At 34.9% G+C, this 5394-nt stretch overlaps 2 pseudogenes; both read right to left on the bottom strand.

Annotated features, from left to right (window-relative positions):
• The window catches only part of LOC126499024 (amine sulfotransferase-like), a 279216-nt pseudogene that overhangs the window by 183010 nt on the left and 90812 nt on the right, over positions 1-5394 (bottom strand).
• The window catches only part of LOC126499110 (radial spoke head protein 4 homolog A-like), a 66964-nt pseudogene that overhangs the window by 31316 nt on the left and 30254 nt on the right, over positions 1-5394 (bottom strand).

Raw genomic sequence — 5394 nt, 5'->3', positions numbered from 1 at the left:
TATCTCTCCTCTCATCACAGAAGAAACTTCACAGCAGCAACATAATAAATAGATATCACTAGCTACTACCACTGAGTTGTAGCCAATTTTTAAAAAGAAAAGAAAAACACCTTAAAGGTTAAAAAATAGGAATTTTCAAAGCACATTCTACTATGTGCCAATCATTATACTAGGAAAACACTTAGACTTCAAACACAGTGTATTTCAAACACAGATTTTGAGGGATATGATGTTTAATTTTTTTTCGTTTTTAAACAGAAAAAAAATGAGACCCAGAGGTCTTAGCAAGCCATGTCAAGGTGACATAAAGCTTCAGAACAGTTAACTTTGTGATTTTACTGAGTAGGAATTGGAAATGATCATTACACTAGTTAAAATAAAAATATCCATTTGGGTGTCCTATTTGTCTGAGGGGATGATATATTGTTTGCATTTGGAACGGATGGCGAGCTATAATGGGTAAGACATTTAGGCTTGCTGAGAAGTGAGATGTGAGAATCCATGTTAAGTGGCAGAAGAGACAAAATGAAAGAGTTCCTGAAAAATATAAAAACCCAGCAATATTTAAATATAAGCTAATACTCACAGTAATTATAAGTTAAAAGGGTATCAAGAGGGAAATGTTCATTCTTACCCATATCTCTGGGCATATAATAAGATCATAACAAGTTAATTGCCTGTTCACTTTATTGAATTCATGGCAAATAAAGTTACTAAGGCATTGCTCTAATTATTACGATGAAAAAAATCTCACACATGAGGAAGCAATATTTTCAATTTTGTTTTCAATATAAAGAGACAGTAAGTTTACTTGTCCAATATCCTAGAAGAACAGTAAATAAAATTGTTCTTGTCTAGGCACTGCATCATCATATCTGTAATCCTAGCTTTTATGCAGGGTTTGCAGTAGAGACAGGAGGAGGATTATGAAGTTAAGGTAGCCATGGTTGCTTAGACTACACTGAGAAGCACTCATTCTCTCTGTCTCTGTCTCTCTGTTTCTGTCGCTTTCTCTCTCTCTCTCAGCCTCTCTTTCTCTCTTTTTCTCAGACACATACACACCCAACAAAACAAAGCCAAAATAAGGCAAGAAATTCCCAAAAAACAATAGCACATGATGAATTAGATCTTAGGACAATACTGCTGACATACTTTAAAACTTGAATTGTGTGCCTTATAAGGAAAGAAAGCAATATTTATTTACTAAGTGAAATTGTCTGATTTTCAGATTTTTTACTAAAACTACTGGAAACCCTTCAGGTTCTTTGTCAACTGCAATGCTTGATGCTTCCAAATGTCATTATCACCTGGAGAAATACTTTTGAAACACATATTATTTCTCCAAAGTACTCCAAGAGAACTCAAAAATTTCTTTTGCTACTACAGACCAGTAAATTTCACCTTTGCGGAGAAATGTTCCCTGATCATTTCTTGTTCCAAGGTCGTTTCTTATTACATCTTCATAATTTGCTCGGGAGTCAGATTTCATGTTCTGAAATGTAGCTTGTCTCACAACAGCATCCATATCTTCTTCACTCAGTTCTTTCTCCAGAAAACTGCAGATTTTAAGCACTGAGCCCCTGAGGTCCTGAAAAAGTCATGGTTTGAGAAGTCACTGACCTTATAATAAATAGGAATGTGTAACATGAATAGCTAGGATTTACTTTTGGAAGGAAAAGATTGTTCAAGACATGAAAACATCATAGAAACAGGGTGAAGAAAAACTAAAATTATTATTTATTGTCATTGATACAGAATAAACCATTAATAAAACACAGCTCTTTGAGACTTTGTAGCCTAAGCAGGTCTGGAATTCAGTATGTAGTCTATGCTGCTCTCAAAGTTAAGATGGTCTCTCTTTCATAACATCCCATAATGGCTGGCACCCATCTCAATATTTTTGTTAAGTTAAAAACATCAAAAATGAGAAGAACTCAAGTACATCCATGGAAAACAACTGTGAATTCAATATTTTTGGCTAGAAACACAGTTGGTTGAGAATATGATCATTTTTATCTGAAGTCTGCAATCCATCAGATTTTACTACTTCCATTTAACATATTAGTGGGAAATAATAGGCAGATAATTTAGTCAACAAAGAGAAACATAGCATCTAAATTAGAGGCAAAGAAGTAAAACGTTCTCTGTAACATGAACAGCAGTATGATCTCATATGAAACACAAAAATGAGGGAAAGCAAAGAATCTGATAGAACAGTGAGATTTTACAAAGCTGTGAGATATAAATCAAATAAACACACAAGTATTAGTTATACTTATAAACACTAGTGATGAGTAACAGTAAAGTAAGATTAAAATACATGAACTTTAAAAGGTAGAATTAAAAAAACTGAGGAGTAAATGTAGAAAAGGTTAGACACAGGTCCATTGAAACCAACAAAACATCGATGAAAGAAAAAGAAAGCAGAAACAAACAGAACAGCATGCACTGATAAATTGAAAAATAGTTGTTATTTATTTATTTGTTTTTTTTTTTCTGAGACAGGATTTCTCTGAAGTATTGGAGCCTGTCCTGGATCTCGCTCTGTAGACCAGGCTGGCCTTGAACTCACAGAGATATGTTTGCCTCTGCCTCCTGAGTACTGGGAATAAAGTGTGTGCCACCACAGCCAAGCTGAGGACAGTTATTTTAAAGATGCTATAGAACCAATCCACAAATTCTATGCAGTCTGTAATAAAATTGCAGTGGTTTTATTTTTCATTTTTGCAAAAAGAAAAAAAGAAAAGAAAGGAAAAAAAGAAAACATATTCAAAATTTATATGAAATTTTGACACCTCATAGAGCTACTTCTCTTCTTTTAGCATGTGTGTTTAATTGGAGCAGCGGGGCTGTGTCCCCAGCACCCTGGCCACCTGGCTAGCTTATGCCCCAAAATAATTACACAGACACTGTATTCTTTTAAACACTGCTTGGCCCATTATCTCTAGCCCTTGCAGGCTAATTCTGATATCCTAATCAACCCATCTCTAATAATCTGTGTAGCATCAGTCTTACCGGGAAGATTCTAGCTTATGTCCATCCTGGGTCTGAGTTTCATGCGTCTGCCTAAGAGAGCAGAGCTACCGTGTCTGCCCGGGAGAGGGGAGCATGGCGTCTCTGAGCTCACTTCCTCTTTCTCCCAGCATTCTGTTCTGTTTACTCCTCCCACCTTTGTTTTAACCTATCAGGGCCAAGCAGTTTCTTTATTACTTAACCAATGAAATCAACAGATTGATATATGACACTCCCACATTACATGTGTGCTTTAATGATTGTAGTTAGCTCATCAGGACTGGCAGAAAACCCCTTTATCTACTGAACCAACTCTACCCCAAAGAAGTATTTTAATGTCATGGTGATTCTAACAGTGTGGTTATGACATGAATATAGAAATCAACCAATAGGAGAGAATAGACTTTCCTGGAAATAATCTCTCAATTATAATAGTTAAATGGTTTTTGATATGGCTGTTAAGAACGTTAAATGGGAACATCATTCATTCCAACAAATATTCTAGGGTAAATCAGATGTCTGTAAGCAAAAGAACAAAGCTGAATTCTCACCTTAAAGTGTATTTCAAACAAATGAAAATTGGCCAAACATAAAAGCAAGGGCCTAAATTACAATGCTCTTAGAGAGACGTACGGAATGATTTACCACACAGGATTTCACAGTCATATTTTGTATATCCCTCAACAAGTACAGACAGCCAAAAAAAACATTAAATTGATTATACTAAACTTAATAACTCCTATGTAAAAGGCGACAAATTCAATGAAGTGAAAAGTTCACCTATAGAATGGGAATAGTGTTTATGTCATTTATCTGATACAGGATCATTCTCAGAAATCAACAACAACAAAACCAACCTAACTAAAAATTTAAATAAAAGATTATCAAAGGGAGTCTAGAACCATCCATTAAACACAGGAGAAAAATGCTCTATCACGAGTCATTTGGAAGTGAAAACCGACAAGAAGTGCACACCACTTTTGTCCTATTATGATTACTATTCCTTAACAAATGACAGAAAATCATAAGTGCTGGTACTACTGATAAAAATATAAAGTGGTTCATTTGCAAAGGGAAATGTATAACACTTGCTTCATAAAGCAAAGCCAGAACCACTGTATAATCCAACTACTCCACTTCTGGCTTTCACTTCTGATTCCAAACAATTGAACCCAAAATCTCTGAAAGATTTGTACATCCATATTCACAGCATCAGTATGAGCAACAGTTAACATGTGGAAGCAAGTCAAATTTATATAGATTATGGAACAAAAATACAATGGGATGTGCAGACAGAGAGAGGGAATTCTGATGTATGATGCAATAAGACTTGATAACATTGAGGACATCACAGTAAGTAAAATAAGTCAATAAAATACAACTGCATGTCTCCCCTCATGCCAAGTACTAAGCTTGAAGAAATTAATACAGGAAGAACATAGTGTGGTGATTTTCAGGAACGAGAGGAGAAAAAAATAGGAAGTTATGGTTTAATGATCCTAGGGTTCAGCTTGCCAAAAAGAATTTGGATATTGGAAGTGACAAATGGTTACATAACAAGTCATGATGGTGAAATGGCGCATTTCACATGATGGATTTTAAAATCATAACTAAGAGTGCAATTGGGGTTAATAAACTGAGTAGGAGTAAAGTAGTTGTTTATGAAAGTTTAGTTTCACCCAGAGAAGTTGCAACATTCCTCATGATGAAGAAGCACTACCCCCAATTCAAGAATAAAAATAATAAATAAGAATGACACATGAATTACCTTTGTAGATGTGAAAATAAATATTAAGAGAAGCTTGAAATCCCTTCCATATTTAATGAAAGCTGAGCTTCCGAGGAGTCTATGCATTAAATACAAAATCAGAGATGGGTTTGTTTCTGCATGCCAGAAGCTTTAGGACCCTGCTAAGATAACTAGAGTGTGTTAGTCTCCATCTTTGTATGTGGCCGTTTGTGGAAGGAACTTAGTGCATCGTGGTGAATAAAATAATAGGATCCTAATGCTAAGTAATTTACACAAATGGCTCTAATGCACAGTGACTGACCACAAAACCAAGAGCAGAAAGAACATGAAAATCAGAGCAATGCAGCTGAAAGAGAGAAAAGATAAGAGAACTCTAGATGCTGCCAATAATGGAATTATTGGAAATAATTTAACATAATATTATATTCAAGGAGGTAAAAGACAAAAATTTAAACTGTGTCAACCCAATACTACCAATGAGAACAAATTAAAAACAGACTGTCTTTAATTAACAAAAAGTAATCTCAGTGAATAATTTTAGTAGAAACTTCAACTCAGATGAACTCAGCATAGCTGAACTTGGAGCCAGGGGTAGTATCAAACTTAACTCTCAGAATAGTACAGAATAATAA

The sequence above is a fragment of the Alexandromys fortis genome, unplaced genomic scaffold (genome assembly GCF_014885135.2).
Source record: "Alexandromys fortis isolate MF-2015 unplaced genomic scaffold, M_Fortis_MF-2015_v1.1 scaffold_14, whole genome shotgun sequence".
Lineage (NCBI taxonomy): Eukaryota > Metazoa > Chordata > Mammalia > Rodentia > Cricetidae > Alexandromys > Alexandromys fortis.
The sequence above is the reverse complement of the archived record's forward strand: the minus strand, read 5'-3'. Positions and strand labels throughout refer to the sequence as shown.